Below are 17,368 nucleotides of genomic sequence, written 5' to 3'. Positions count from 1 at the left end.
GTAGCATTAAATGAGTCATAACTTATAGGTTTTCCACAGTTCTGTTATACCTGTTGGCTAATGACATTCTGTAATTTATACATTTGCATGATACGTGGTTAGAGAATGAACATCCCTTCCTCTTTTTAACTATGTTATAACTTTCTTGCATTTCGAGCACTCGTCTTTGACATGGTTTCTGTTTTAAGCATCTTCTGGTTCTTAACAGGATCAACTGATAGCCAGACAAAAATAGTGAGAGAGGGGGATAATGGGGTGGCATATGGATGGAACAAGAGAGAACAGAAGTGGGATAAAGTAATTCCCTCTGTTCTATATTTTGTATTTCACTTAAACTATCTATTTCTGTTGCCTAATTGAAATCCAAGTTACAGTGGCAAATATAGATGATATTATAAGATTTTTTATTAACAACTCTCGTTTACTTAAAGATCGGTGAAGTTGTTGATGGACCTGAGGAATCAAATCGCCAACTGTTTGATGGTATTCAGTATGATTATGGTCAGTTTTCTTTGCTTCCCTGAACACTTAATTAGGTTTGCCTTCTGCAGATTCATTTCTTATAAACTTTGCCTGTGTTTATTCAGTGTTTGATGTGGATATTGGTGATGGTATGCCTATCCGTAAGCTTCCATACAATCGATCAGGTACATGTTTTTACCTACAGGCAGCATGTTTAATCCTGATTTAATAATGAACAGACTCACTTTCTTGTGCCACATCAGGAGAAGTTATCTTGTTGTTCTATGAATGTTTTCCTTGCATTTGATTTTCGCTTATGCTCTGAAGTCTGGAGTCACAGTACTTAAGATAGTAGAGACATATTTATGAAGAAGAGAATGTGTCAATCTTTTCAAAATATTTGTCCCTTTGTCTGATGTGAATATACCATCCTCTTTTATGAGTGGTTTAATTATTAGGCCAGCATATCATCTTTATAGAATGTTGCTCAATGGACGAGTAATTTGATTCCATTTGGAAGTGGATGGTACTTAAAGTAGTGTAATAGTTCTTTTAACACAATTTCTGTGAGGAACTTTGTACTTTTTCCCTCTTTGACTTATTATGTAATTTTTTAGCTCATACCCTGTTATTAAATTTTGTTGTCAGAAAGGGATGCTTGTTTTTGATGCTGCTCAGTTTGATGGGATTCTTAAAAAGATTATTGAGTTCAATAATGTATTACAATCTGACCAGGTAGATATGGTAGATGTTTTATTTTTCTTTGGTTATTAATTTGTTATAGATACAGTTAAAATCATATACTTTTGGCCAAAGGAACTTCAAAGTTGCCATGTTCAGGATTGGGGAATGTTTTAATCTTCCATGTCTGCTTTACCCATGATCATTTCGAACTCCAATGTGCTTGTTGATGATGATAACTTAAACTGCCTTTTGATTAAAGACTTGAAATCTGAAGTTTATGATGTCCTTTAATACGGACTTACACATGATTTCCAACTACCTATGAGAAACTCTGCATATGAACTATGTATAAGAATTAATAACAATAAAGCTGCACATTTTAGCAAGTGGGCTTCAACTTTTACGGAGCATACATGAATTCAAAAATAAAGTGTGCTGTGTAAATTGGTTATATTTTTTGAATCTCATGCAGGAAAAGCAGAACTTGTCTTTGACTGAGCTCCATGTTTCCATACTGGGTGCCATTGTTAAAATTCTGAAAGATACTTCACATTATCATTCTAGTAAATTTGCAGACTCTGATATAGACTTGTTACTGAATCTGCTTCGATCATGGCCTATTGCAATGATATTTCCTGGTTAGTTATTGTCTCTTGTTTTGCTCCTTTTTGTTGTACTTCAAGAAACTTTTGTTGCTAATTTGAGAAAATCATTGGAATTTCTTTTTTTTTCAATTTTTTGTCCTCATTTATAGTTTATGAGTACTGATGTTACTGCATAATGAGTTATACTGAAACTAATATTCCTACTCTGTATTTTGTATTATCAAATCTTATACTACACTTCATTGTTTTTATTTTGATGTGAAGAGACGAGAATGAAGGCTGGGAGTGTTGATTCAAATGCTACATAAATATTTTATTGTATTAGTTGGTTAAAATTTTGTTTAATATATATTTGTATAGTGTGGATGCAGGGCATATATATTTATTGTATGGGATGTTAGTCTTGATTGATATATTGTTATATATATTACATTTATTACGTTATATATTATATAGCAAGCTAAGATAAGTTTTCATTTCAAATTTTGGGTGTAAAATATTATAATATATATATATATATATATATATATATATATATATATATATATATATATTAGATGGTTTGTAATAAACTTTTTCCTTTGGGATTATTAGTATATTATATTAAAAGTATTAACTGGATTGCTGCAAAATTAATTATATTTGGATGTATGAACGTGTGAATATACCAAGAGGTTTGAACTAATATTATGCACCATACCTTGTGATTTTAGTATAATCTTGTTGCAAATTTGGATTCAATTGTTATTAATTAGTTGACTTCTTTTTCATAATATTTTAGATAAAAACTCTTAAGAAAAGAAAATAAGAAAAAAGTCTTCCTCGCAAAAAGTGACAATAAATTTCTATTAATTTAATGAGTTAAGTGCAGAATCTTTTAATTAATTTTTTAAAAGTATTAATTGTATTTCTTTTTTTCCTTATTATTGTAGGTCGGGGCAAAGTGATGGTATTGGAGCAGTTTGCTTTGACAACTATTGACACGGTGATAACTTTTTACCCTATAACATTTCACATTATGCGAAATTGAGCAATGGACTAGACATCATGTTTGGAAAAGAATAGCGCAAGGCGACATCTTTTTCTATCTAGAGAAGATATTGTAGTTGTTGTAAACATCTTTCTCTGCCTTTAGACTTTGATATTTTACCATTTTGGACAGATTTTTTATTTATTCATTCAAGTATAGGATCCTTATATATTTTCTTGTACAACTTTTTTACTTTTGCATTGTCTTTTCTTGGATATAGAAACCATTTAGCTCGAAACTTATGTCTTATTTTTGATAAATGTTGAAAGTTTTCAGAGAATTATATCTTTTATTAAATAGTTATAAATGTTTATCTATATTAGATGATTTTTGGCAATTTGTTAGTTATGTTGACTTTTATCAGCTATTGAAACTCATAACTATTAAATGCAGATGCAGAATCGCCTATTTTTTTTTATAAAATCATAAATTATATACGGATTTTTCCGTATATAATTATATACGGATTTTCCGTATATAATTATATACAGATTTTATATACGGATTTTCCGTATATAATTATATACGGATTTTATATACGGATTTTCCGTATGTAAATTATATACGGATTTTTCCGTATATAAGTTATATACGGATTTTTCCGTATGTAAATTATATACGGATATATCCGTATATACCTTACCTACGCGTCTTTTATATACGGATTTTTGTCCGTATATAATCCGTATGTAATATCATTTTATATACGGATTTTGGAGGTTATATACGGATTTTGACCGTATGTAACTGTGATTTTTCTTGTAGTGAACCTGTTTTGAAAAACTTTTCTGAGTGGAGTCAAGAGGAAACAGAAGAGCACAATATGATGTTAAAGCTAGAAATCTATATCTTCTGCTCTTACTATGGATGAGTTTTTCAGGGTATCATAATGCAAGAGTGCGAAAGAAATGTGGGAAGTACTTGAAGTAACTCACGAAGGCACGAATGAAGTAAAGAGAGCAAGAAAGAACTCCTTGGTGCAAGAGTACGAGATGTTTAGAATGAAGACTAGAGAGACCATCTATGATGTGCAGAAAAGATTTACTCACATTTTTAATCACTTAATGGCTCTCGGGAAAGCTTTTGAGAAGGAGGAAATCAACATCAAGATTTTAAAGAGTCTCAACAGAAGTTCGCAGCCAAAGGTAACAGCCATATGTGCATCCAAAGATTTAACTACTATGAATATGACTACATTGTTTGGTAAGCTTAGGGAACACGAGCTGAAGCTGGGAAGATTGAAGGAAGAAGAGGAGACTGAGCAGAAACAGTCTATTTCCCTCAAAGCTATCAGTAAGAAGACCTCTAGAAGAATTGAATCAGATGCAGATTCTGATGCATATTCTGATGCAGACATTTCTGAAAAGGAAGTGAATATGATGGTAAAGAAATTTACCAAGTTTATGAAAAATAGAAATGTTGTAACTGACTTTGTAGGAAACTCAAAGGGAGGCAAAAGGAATGCAAAGATCACCACTATCACTTGCTATGAGTGTGGAAAGGAAGGACACATCAAGCCAAATTGTCCAGACTTGAAGAACAACCAAAAGGTTGAGGTAAAATAAACTCAAGACAGGAGAAGAAGCTAGCAGAGGAAGGCTTACATTGCCTGGGAGAACAGTGATGGTGACACATCAAGTGATGATGATCAAAGAATAGAAGAAGAGTTAAATTTATGCTTCATGGCTGGATCCGTATGTTCTGAAAGCAGCACAAGCGACTTTGAAAATAAGCCGATTGAGGACAGATATTATCAATTATTGGACGCATTTCAAGAGTTACATGCAGAGGTAATGAGACTCCAGTACAAGGTTAATTGATTAAACTCTGAAATAAAAGACTTTGAATATTGAATCAATAACCTTGTGGATGATAATGATAAACTTAGAAATGAACTGGATCTTGCTTTACAATCTGCTAAAACTGTTAAAACAAAAATTAAGATTGTAGAAAAAGATTGTGAAAATTGCAACGCTAATGTTAAAAAAATAGAATATCTGACAAGCACATTGGCTAATTTTACTCTTGGTAGAGATAATCTAGAAGTTGTGTTAAGGTCACAGGGCAGAGCTATTTATAAGCAAGGCATTGGTTTTAAGGCTAAGAGTGGAAGAACTAACTCTAAGAAATTTATTAATATAAGCAAACCTGTAACCAATGCTTGTTTTTACTGCAATACTATTGGCCATACAGTAAGGAATTGTTATTGTAGGAAAATTGGTGTTCCTAAAGGGAAGTACAAATGGGTTCCTAAAGAAAAAGTTCCTGTAACTAACAAAAAAGGCCCCAAGTTTATTTGGGTACCTGCAACAAAACCATTTACAAGTTTTGCAGGGAAGTAAGTTGATTCAGAAGCAGATAGAGCTCAAGGATGCATTTAAAATTTGAACATATCAAAGTTTCTTGAGTAACTATCTGTGGTAACATCTGTTTTTGTAAACTCAACCATTCATGCATCATTGTTGTTTGTGAATGTATGTAGTGTGATGTGTGCTTGTTTTTTTGAAGTTTTTGGATGAAAAACATGTTTCACAAATTTTAACCGATTACATTATTAGTGAAATCGATTGAACTATTTGTTTGTGCTTTCTGTCTTAAGTGAAATTGTGATGCAGAACTTAATCGACTTCAAAATTAACATAATCGATTAAAATGTTTTCTCTGGGATTTCTTTTTCTGAAGTGTTAAATGTAGTTTCTGCTTTTAAAAATATTAAATGGGCCTGTTCCTATAATAATTGGATGCGTGCCTGTATAAATTCTTGTTGTTGAAAATCTGGCTATGCACTCATTGCTTTCTAAACTATAAAGTGAAAACCCTAAACTGAGAAAGATTTTCCATAAAATCCTACTCAAATGGCTTCATCCTTATCTGCCAAACGTTGCAAGAAGGTTGCCCGGACAAAAAGAAATGCAAGCCCGACTAGATGGATAAGTGACGATGCTGCTCGAGAAAGGTTCATGTGCTGGAGAAAAATCAATACAATTGTTCCACATAAGTCACTTGATTTGTTTCTGTTCAGAGGTGAAGGGTTTTTATTTCCTAAATGGCTTGCTCATCAGGGACTTGCAGATTTTGTTCAGATGAAAGGGGACTGCTATCTTGAGTTAGTTGAAGTATTCTACAATAATCTCAAAGTCATCAATGGTGATATCCATTCGCGTGTAAAGGGTGTGGATATTGTCGTCAATGGTGATGTTTGGCTACTTGTTGCTCAACTTAAAGCTAAAGGTTGCATGTCTCATATGCAAGATTTTTTTGCATAAAAAGTGGACTACAAAGAAGCAAATATATAAAGATTGTCTCAGATATCCTGGCAGGTACAAAGGAGGCAAGGTATATCTGGATAAGGGGTTGAATAAGGAAGAAAATATGTGTGCATACATCCTTGCATGGCTACTGCTACCTGGGTGTTATTTGCGTGATAGATTGTCAACAGAAGACTTATTCCTGCTAAATGCTATACAAACAAAAATGCCAACTAATTGGGTTGTTGTTTTCAAGAAACATATGATTGACATTGGAATCAATGATGCGTATAATTTACCATATGGAGTATTCATCAGTAAAGCATTGAAGCTTCATCATGTTGTTCTTACTGATGAAACCATAGGTGTCTGCAATAAGACCAATGAGATTGGAAAAACAATACTGACATGTATTGGTATGAAGAAAATTGTTATTGGTGGGTATTAAGGGATGTTCAGACTCAAGTCAGAAAAGAAATTGAATCATCTAACTCAGATAAAGATTCTATCTCATTCACTCCCAAATCTGAATTTGAAAAATTTGTTATGAAAAAATTCAAAAGAACTTATGAAAGAACTGGGAAGTTGAAGAAATCTATGTGTCGAATAGAAGACAAAATGAATGAACTCATGAAGAATTTTGTAGAAAGTTCTTCTTCAATAGAAGGTTCAGAAGAAGGTAATGAGTCAAGTAAAGAGGATCCTATGGATAAATCTAGCTCAATGGAAATTTAAATTGACTTAATGTTTCTGTCTATTTTGCTTTGCAGTCAGTGGCTCTTAAGCCATTTTGATTTCTGATTTGATTGTACTTATCTTTTTAACATCAATGAAATTATCTTTTGGAAATCAATCTGTAATCTGTGAATGATTATATGAATTGATTAAATCAATTAGTTCACTTGTGTGATAGCAATTGAACATTTCATTATTACATCATTACATTGCATATTCATACTTGTTTTGTGATATTGATTACTTCTTAGTTACACTGCATATGAACTAACACTTGATCTAGTCAAGATGAAAAAGATTATGCAGGAGCATTGACTAATTGATGAGATGAAAGGGATATTTTATAATGCACTACAAAACTGAATCGATTAAAAAGAGATTCATAATCGATTGAATTTCGTCAAGTGGTTTGAAGTTTCTTATCTGCTAAATCTTTTACTTTAAACCATGACTTATGATTGTGTATGTGTTTATTGATCATAAATCTCATTATTTAAAATCCATTGTGTATCTGATATGATTTTATGGATGATAACACTAGGTTGCTTTGTTTCAAGATGTATCTAAAATGCTCTGATATTTGTGATATTTGTTTGATACACTGCTTGAAAGTGTTTGAATGATATATACTCTATTAGATCTCTAGCATGCAACTCTTATACTGAAATATGATAAGCATATTGATAAGGGGAGTTTTGTATTATGTTAAATGACTTTCACATGTTAAAAGGGGAAGAAATTAATATCATGTGAACACTATTGACTGTGGGAGCATCATATTTTTCTATTTACATATGCCGATGCATCTCTGTATGAGTAAATGTCTCTATGTTTCAATTACTATGTGCTATAAATCCTTTCTTGCTAATGCCTAAAGGGGGAGAAATAATTGAAATTGAATGAGATTGTTTGAAACTGTGTGAAACAATTTTTCATTGTGTATTGTACATCATGGTTATTTTATCATTCATGGTTGTGCATCATAAAAAAAGGGGGAGATTGTTGATAGGGGGAGCAATGTGATAGCTGAACCCAAATCTCTGTTATGATGTTTTTGATGATGACAACACATTAATAGCAACAACACATGAATGTTGTAATGTCACAACAAAAAAATGTTTCTGGGTTGCGTTATACATATGTGAATTTGTACATGCTTACTGTGATAAATGCATATATTGTGACAAATGCATATGTTGAACATACTGTGTGATTTATGCATACTATTGTGATTATGATGTAATTATATCTGTGTATGCACACTGTATGTTATGTGTAATGAAAACCACAAGCACAAAAGCATATCTGCTGACATAATCGATTATAGTTGTAGTAATCAATTAAGGTAATTAGACAACTTGGTTTTTTAATTGTAGAAAAATAGCTAGTTTGAATCGATTGCATAAGTTGTTAAATCGATTAACACTCGTGTGTTTGTGTTGATGGATTGACAAGTGTACCAAATCGCACAAGTAATATAAAATGGTAAGACCAAGTATCGTATCCCAGAAGACTCTCGTCACTAAACAGTTGTGTGATAACTCGATTAATTAAGACTTAAATAAAACAAGATTGTTGGTTTCAAATGCAAAGACATAAAATTAAATATGAATGCAAATTGATCAATAGTAGAGTAACACAGAGATGAACGAATGTGGTTTAATATGAGATGAATATGTTTTTAGAGTTTGATTTCACCAAGTTTACTCTCATGTATATAAGAATTCTTCTTTTTACATTAATGTTAACGTCACTCACTAAATTACTTAGAACCCAATCCCTCGGCGCAATAAGTCTGCCTTAATTCCTAGTTCGTGCAATTCCTAGCGTTCCTAGAAAATTAAGTCTAAAGATCAAGAGCTTATGACGACCAAGTACTCATACCCTCATCCTTGAGAAATATTACCCTTGGTAGAATTCAACAAGAACCTGAATTGTAAGGAACCTCCCGACACTCATGCAATTCATAAATCATGCTACTAAATGAGTTATATAGAGCAAGCATTGAAACAGATGCATTCCCTAACAATTAATGAAAAAACATATAAATTAAGAATCAATTCAAATACATGAGAGTTCACAAGGTTACATCATCCCCAACAACAAATAGAGTTTAGTTCCCCATAGACATGGAGAAACTATATGAATAATGGAAAAGCATGAGATAGTGAAACATTTGAGTGTGCTTTGTAAAGCTGTGTTTACAGGTGTATTTTGTTCTATATTTGATTGAGAGTTTGTAAGGTGTTTACATTTGAGTGTGCTCTGTAAAGCCTTGGTTGTAATACTCTGATCATTATAGTGAAATATTCTCTAATCTAAAGTTGATTGGGAGGGTGACTAGATGTAGGCATTGAGGTCGAACTAGGATAAAAACTCTGTTTGATTTTCTATCCTTATCTCTTTACATTTCCAATTTCATTGCATACATATTTGCTTACTGCATAAGAAAGATTTCAAGATAATTCTATTTGGCGAAAAAGATTTAAAAAGTGCACATTGTTATAAAACACTAATTCACCCCCCCTCTTGGTGTTGAGAAACAAGGTTCATTAGTTCTCACAAGATACATTCAAATGCATGATATTCCAACATACACATTAATATTCATATAGAACATACGAACGAACAAATATTCTATTGTACAAGAAAATTTACATAAGTTTGAATACATTACATCTAATCCTAATGAAATGGGAGTTTAACTACTCCTAAACATCTAGAACAGACAAGTTTGGATAAAATTGGTAGATTGAACAAAGTTTTGATGCCATAGATCATCTTTTGATTTAAATATGAGTTTCTCTGCATTTCCATACACCAGAACTCCCTTTCTTTCTTTCTTTCTTTCATGACTAAATCACTTTCAAAAATTAACCTCTTGCTGGGCGAGAATACACATTTGATGGTTGGGAATCAACTTTTGTTTCGCTTTTAACTTATCTATCTCATTGAGCGGGTATCTTTCTTCTTCATTGGGCAAACAAAATGTGGCTGAGCGAAAAGGATCCTAGCATCAATCTCTCATCCTCTTTCAATCTCCATTTTCCTACACAATAATCTACAAAAGATCACATAATATTTAACTTGAACTAAACAGAAAAATTTACATCTTCCTATGAGGAAAACACATAATACATTAATAAATACAAATTTAAGGTTAAAAATAAGAATGAATAATAAGTATTTATCATACTTATCAGTAAGGCTTTGGGCTTAAGTAGAGTTGATATTCGTAAGGCTTATGAAAGCGGGGGAAACAAATCCTGATCGTAAGACTTTAGGCTCAAGCAAAGTACTTCTAAGGCTTAGGAAAGCAAGCAGAGGGAGGTCTGATCGTAAGGCTTTGGATTTAAGCATAATGTTACTTATAAGGCTTATGGAAGCATAATCAAACCGAGCTGCTTTAGTAAGGAGGTGGTGTGATGGCGGATTACAAGAGGATGATATATTGTTTGGTATCACTTGGAGGTGGTGTGGTTTTGTGTGATGTTGTTTGATATCATTTGGTGGTGATATGATTTTGTGTGATATTATTTAGTATCGCTAGGTGGTGATGCATTGTAGTGTTTCATGAATGTTATCTGATTTCATGGATTGAAATAAAATATTTGAGAAGTGTGGGTGAGCAAAACTATTTCTGGTTAGCTCATCCTATTTGTTTGTATTTGTGCGATAATCATATAAGTTGTGTCATTATACACGAGCAGATGATGTTATAGATGATTCTGGTCTGTTTAAAGCGAGGAGATGTGTCAAAAAATCTTATAGGGAAATTTTTAAAATATACTTGAGACAATAATATAATTTAATTTGAAATTTTTTGTACATTATTATAATATGTACTTGGACTGTTTGTTATTTTTGTATAATTTTAATATTTTCATGATAATGAAATATTTTTTTTTATTTTTCATTATTTCATGATGGTAACATAAATCACTTTTTCTTAAGTTAATTAAGTACACGTGACATTCTAAAATGGTGTTACACAGATAGTTAGTACCTATGGCAGATTGTTAGTATTAGTAAATATTTACTTGTGAGTAATAGGTAATAGGTATTTTAATACTTATTTATAAAGAGGTTGGTTGAGATATCATAATATCCATATCCATGAGTATCTCTTACCAATAAAAATTTAAAATTAAAATTTGTTTTATATTTTATTAAGTTAAATTTAATTAAAATTAAGAGTAAAATTTATATTTCATTATGTTAAATTTAATTAAAATTAAAATTAAATTAAATTTATATATTATATGTTTTAATTTTATTTAAATTTATTTTAAAAATTTATAAAATATCTTTTTTTAAATTATTCACGTATTCATGAGTTATAAAAAATCGATAAATATTTTTTAATTAAGTATTCGATATATAATGAAATGAAAAGAGTAAAGAATTGAAGATTTTTTGCAAATTGGGTAATAAATGAAAATCTGTATTGCGATCCTTACTTGTTAGAGAAGATATGTTCTTAGAAGTATTTATATATTTTGAAAAACTTATTTTAGAAAATTTGTTTAAGAAAGTATTTCATATATTCTAAAATATTTTGTTTCAAAATATTTGTTGAAGCAAATTATTTAGAAGGTTTGTTTGTGAAATTTTTTAAAATAGGTAATCCAAAAGTCATTATTATTTTTAAAATTGTAGAGGTGTAGTTAATAAACTGGGAGTGGAGGAAGTAAAAGCTTGTTTCCAAATGCGCTATGGTTCGATTTGTACTTTGGTTTCACAACTGATCCTTTCTTCCCGCACCTTCTATATTTCTTGCAGCCCCTGTACCTAGCAGCAACACACCACACCTTTTTGCCTCCGTTTCTGCCTCCGTTTCTGCCTCTTCTTCAAAGTCGGCTACAACGTCTTCCTTCACTTCACACGCCATGAGAGAAGAATGACGGAGAGAAGAGGAATATGCAGAATTGTGTCTTCTTTCACTTTACATGCCATGACAAGATAATAATGGAGAGAGAGTAGGAACATAATCAAGAATAAGCAAACAAGATTATGATCATCAGGATTTCGGATTTATCTTTCCAGAATCTATTTTTTCAATACATTACAAAATATATTAAAAAGATACATTCAAAAGTATATTTTGAAAGACATTTTATCTTTCGGAAAATATATTCTAAGAAAGGTGAATTCCGAAAGCTATTTAGGTTTATTAATTTTTTAACAAGGATACATGGAGATTATGAATTTTTCAGGGGTGTAAAGAGAAGAATAAGAATAAGAAGTGCAGAAAGAAAAAGCCTTTACAGCTTCCATTTTAAAGAATTGGACTTATGTTTTTGCAGCCCTTAAGAACATAATACTTGCCTGTGCAATATTCAATTCACAACTTTATCTGCTATGACATAGAATTTTTTTTTTCTTCGAATAGGTTTTAAAATTTAATGTTTAAGTTTGCTCTATTTGTTTTTTTTTTCAGATTTAAAAATTAACATTTAAATACACAAGCAAACTTAATTTTAACATTTTAATATATGTATATACAAATACACGCAATTTAAACTCTTTTCATTGCGAGAACAAAGTGATATTTTAAATCATTCTTAGTAAGTGAGATTGAGTTTTCCTAATATGCTGTGAAAATGTTTAATATAAAAAAGTGGTCATTCCCTATTTTTCTACTCGAGTACTTATTTCAATTGCATGCATGTCTTTTATTGAAAACCTATAATGAATGAAAGAAAACAATGGTTATATATCCAATTCTGTCACTTTTTTTCAAGTAAAAACATCATTTTTTAAATATATGTTAAAGGCTTTTTATGTTTGTAAGTTTTTAAAAATAAAAATAACATAAATCAGATTATTTTAACCAACTGAGTAGTATTACAAAAATAATAATCATAGCCAACTCTTAAACTAAAAAAAAATACACTTTGTTGTTATAAATCCTATAAAATTAACTTCTGATTTTCATAAAACTTTAACTTAGAACTGATTTCTTCTATGTATGGTACACGATAAAAAAAGTTATATATTTAAATAAAAAAATTGAGTATATAAACTATATTATTCATGATGATTGCATAAATTATATTTCAAATTTAAAACGAACAGTTTAATTTAGTTAATCAAGGTATTTTAAGATGTTTTTAAAAAAATATTGAAAATATGGCAAGTGTGAAACATTTCTGCAAGGTGTAGCCATTCTTCCTCTGAACAAACATTTCATGAGTACTTATATTAGCATTTTGGAATAAAGGAAGAACTACTGTACAAAAACATAGAAGAAACAGATTATGTATGCGTCCACCATAGAAAATGTATAGTATATAATGTGGACCGAGCGGTCATGGAATAAGGCCGATCTATCCGTCGTTGGTCAATCTGGTGAAATGATTTTCATTGGTATTGGATTGTGATTGGGCTTACAGTGCTAACAAGTTAATTCAAATGGTAATTGGGTCAGTGTTTAAACTATTGGGCGAATAATCTAGCATATAATCCATTACTTTCAAATACTCAGTGCTAATCATTTACTGAGTATTTAAAAAAAGAAACATAGTGTTTCTCAACTTTGCCTGGTATCAAGAACTGGATTCAAGTTCAAATGGTAAATTAAAAACGATACAAGAAAAAAAATATTTATTATTTATTTTAACAGAAATAAAATACACAACCATGGCATAAATTAACAAATCTTTATAAATTCAAATTATCTGATTCTGAGTTTGTATGTCATTATAAACAATAACTGCAACAAAAATATACCCACAATCCATATAAAACAACTCTGGCGTATTTTGACAAAAATATGCAAGCTGCTCTGTGAAACCATTACACCACGATCGTATAACTCCATCTACAAGAACAAACACAAGAACAGTATCACAAAATGGTCAATTGAACTTTGAAAAAAAAGATCAAAAAGGACAACATAGTGTGTGTGTGTGCATTAATTAACTAAAACAATATAAGGTTTATGAATAGATGAACACTGACCTTAGTGACCAGCACCAGGGCTTGGAATATCACCATGTTTTCTGTAGAAGTCATAATCGTAATCATCATGAGGTGGAGAAACATAAGCTTCATCGTATTGGTCCATTTGAGGAGGATCATAGGACGCAGTGATCTTGGCATGGCATGCAATGCCGGTGGAAGCACAACCCTCCATGTTTCTTAATCTTCCCGTTGCGACAATCTCTTGACACATGAAAGACAGAAGAAGAGGTAGCAGAATGAGGACAAAACTGGTCTTAGATCCCTGCATAGCCATGTTTTATGGTCTAAGGAAAGTGCAGAAGATCAGAGAATAGCTTCAAAAGTTGTCAAGGCAGTGCCCCATTTCAATAATTTATAACCCACTATGATCATAGCATGTTTGTTTAATCTTTTTCAAAAAGTAGGGTACATAGTATAATTAGTTTCTCATAAAGTAACGCTTGTTAAGGGCCACAATGATCACAACACCATATTGCATATATCTCTGTTCACTGTCGTTATATACTAGAAAAAATAAAGATGCTTCATTAATGTCAAAAGGCAATTTTTCTCTTCATGTTTATCCCTAATTTCTATATAAACAAGAAATAGTTGTTCAATATTGAGCCAGACATGATTAATGAGCATTTCTTTTTACCATATATAGTGAAGACATGCATTATCCTCCATGTTCAAATTTAGGTCAATATAATAATGAGGCTACGTGATTATGTGTGTGCAGGTCTCGTCCCTTCGCATATCGAATACTTTCTGCATACCACCAAATATTCGTTCCCAAATGCTTAGTTGCTTTGACAATATAATTTATTACAATAAATTCTTTAATTACCAACCGAATTTTAACGACAATAAATCAGTAAGTAAAACTCATTAATAAATTAGAATTTACATTATTAATGAAAATGTCTAAGTTATTTGTTTATAAATTTTATCAAAAAAATTGTCACTAATATAGAATTATTATTATTGACTAATCTTTTAGTTAATAAATTCTATTAATGACGTTAATTTTTTTTTTGTTTTGAGTTTTGATCATTGGAAAAATTTGTTGATAAATTCATTAATAATTATATTTTTCAAAATCTGTTGATAAATTTTTTGTATAATATAGATTTTTATTGTTGACAGATTATTCTATCATTAAATCTATTTGTAAAATGGATATAAATTTGTTTGTGAAATATGATGAAATATGTTTATAAATTAATTAGATATGTGTGAAGGAAAAAGAAGATGAAGGAGGAGAAGGTGAGTGAAGATGAGAAGGGTGAGGAGAAAAACTAGAGGAGTAGAGGAGAAATTGGTGGAAGTGATGGTGATAGTAGATGAAGAAAAGAGGAGAAGGAGAAAAAAGAAAAGGAGGATGAGGAGCATATGGTGTTGGCAATTAAGCTAGAGGAATCGATGACGACAACCGTTGAGCTGGAGAAGGAGGAGGAGAGAAGGAAGACAAAGAAGAAGAAGAAGAAGAAAAAGAAATAAAAGAAAAAAATAAAAAGAATGAAAAGATGAGAAAAAAAGAAGAACTAAATCACAATATTTATTGATGAAGAATTAATGTTCTTGAAGACTAATGGTCATAAAATGCTTTTATGGATGAATATCTTTTTGTGAGTGACTTTCATTTTCACATCACTTCATTGGATGATGCACATACATAATCGAGAACTTATGAATGTTTTATTGGTGGATCCAATCGACAACATTGTACTATTAACTTGCAATGTCAAAAAACCCAATGAGTTTTTGATGTCTCCTTACCACATTGTCTAACCATAGTTGGGGATGCTCTAAAAGGGTGGTTTTGTCAATAGTAGACTTAGTGAATCATGACTCAATGAAGAATAATATTTGAAAGAGGACCTTGAAGAAGACTTATGCGTGTTTATTTCCACATGTTTACTATTCATATGGATGGAATTGCGAGTGGATTGCATGTTCGTTTCAAGCAATTTGTGGTGTTTGAGGGTGATGCTTTGCATGATGAAAGATAGAAGAGATCTTCGCTATGTTAGGATGCAAGAGTAATTATTGTTCATACAAGGTGTTTTTATTGAATTTTCTATATTTTCTCTGAAGATTCATTTACGATCAATACCTCTTTTTATTATACGTGGATGCTCTTTTGGTGGTCGTGGTTTGGTTTAGCTTGATCTGATGCTGTCTCATTTGAGGTGGTGCTGTTGTTTGTTTGGTTTGGTGGTGATGCTGATGTTGTGATTGGTGGATGTAGTGGTGGGATTAGTTTCGTGGTTGTGGTGCTTTCACATCGTGGCTGGTTTGTGGTGAGGAAAGACGACGTGATTTGGTGTTTAGGTTGGTCGTAATAGTAAACAATTTTTGTGGGGTGTAAATAATATATGTATATTATATTATTATTATTATTAGTTTGTGGTGAGGAAAGACGACTTATTACATGTATATATTATTATTATTATTATTATTATTAGTTTTAACCATAAGGACAAAATTGTAATCATACATTTTAATTTATAAAAATATTTTTTTATCTATCACGTCCATGAAATCATTTGCAAACGTTACTTTCAAATCTTTTCAAATTCATCTCTTAATAATGGGATGAGATGAAACTTTCAAGAGGATCTAAGAGACAAATCTTACATGGATTCTTCGCATGAACTTTATTAAGAGACTCATTTATTTTTGTAGTTTGATTGTACAATAAGACTGTAATTAACTACTTTTTTTCTCCTCTTTAGAATCACTATAATAAAATTTGAAATTATCGACAACAAAACATTGTCTATAATGTTTAAAATCCATCAATAAATCAAAATTATTGATAGTCAAAGTTCTGTCAGTAAAATCCTTGTTTGTAAATTACACTATCAGAACAAAAATTTCGTCGATAAAATTCGTCAGTAATTACTATCAAAAAAATTGATCAATTAAATTTGTTGATAAATCTGACAATAAATAGCTTGATCTGATTCATCTTCTTCCTCCCACCTCCTTCTTCTTCCTTTTATATTTCCAATTTTCTTCTTCCAATACCTCATCCTCGTCTCCTCTTGCTTCATCGTCGCCACCATTGAAACTACCACTGTCGTCGTCGCGATTGTTGGTTCCTCCTTCTCCTTCCCCACCTCCTTCTCTCACTCTTTCTTCTCTCTTCTTTCTTTTTTCTTTCTCCTCAACCACCGCCACCATGACACCACCATCGACGCGCCTCCACTACATATCCACCGCACCACTGTCGTGCCACCGTCTCATTACCACTATGCCTCTGACCTCTCCTCCTCCATCTCCTCCATCTCCTCCTCTTCTTCTTGTTACCAATGAGGAGCATTGGTACTTTGAAGATAAAAGATTTTGATGATGCTGCAAGTGATAAAACTCGAAGAATCAAGTCATAATTGTTTTAAAAGACTTTAGTAGTTTGCAAATGTATTAGGAAAAAGTTTAAGCATGTGTAACTTAGAAATTTCGTATATCTAGAGAAGTTACGTATATAATCAATTATGAGATAGAATAATCGATTATCTTGAGTTGTCTTGAAAAACCATTTTTTCTCTGGAATAATCAATTACTACTTCAAATAATCGATTATCACTGGTCCTGATGAGAACTGCACAAGTCCCTGGAATAATCGATTGTTCCTCAGAATAATCGATTAT

General features: G+C 31.3%; 2 long non-coding RNA genes across 2 annotated transcripts; one reads left to right on the top strand and one right to left on the bottom strand.

The window, feature by feature from the left end:
* The first annotated feature begins 220 nt into the window (after positions 1-220).
* On the top strand, positions 221-650 carry LOC148203838 (uncharacterized). Its single transcript, XR_015784493.1, has 3 exons — positions 221-297; positions 432-501; positions 588-650. It is a non-coding gene; the product is annotated as an uncharacterized LOC148203838 (long non-coding RNA).
* Positions 651-13,357: 12,707 nt separating this feature from the next.
* Positions 13,358-14,056, bottom strand: LOC148203837 (uncharacterized). Its single transcript, XR_015784194.1, has 2 exons — positions 13,728-14,056; positions 13,358-13,587 (listed from the first exon to the last, which is right to left on the bottom strand). It is a non-coding gene; the product is annotated as an uncharacterized LOC148203837 (long non-coding RNA).
* Positions 14,057-17,368: the final 3,312 nt, after the last annotated feature.

This window comes from Vigna umbellata, chromosome 2 (assembly GCF_029865625.1).
Source record: "Vigna umbellata cultivar VRB3 chromosome 2, Vumbellata_1.0, whole genome shotgun sequence".
Lineage (NCBI taxonomy): Eukaryota > Viridiplantae > Streptophyta > Magnoliopsida > Fabales > Fabaceae > Vigna > Vigna umbellata.
Note: the sequence above shows the minus strand (reverse complement) of the source record. Positions and strands in the feature narration are given on the sequence as shown.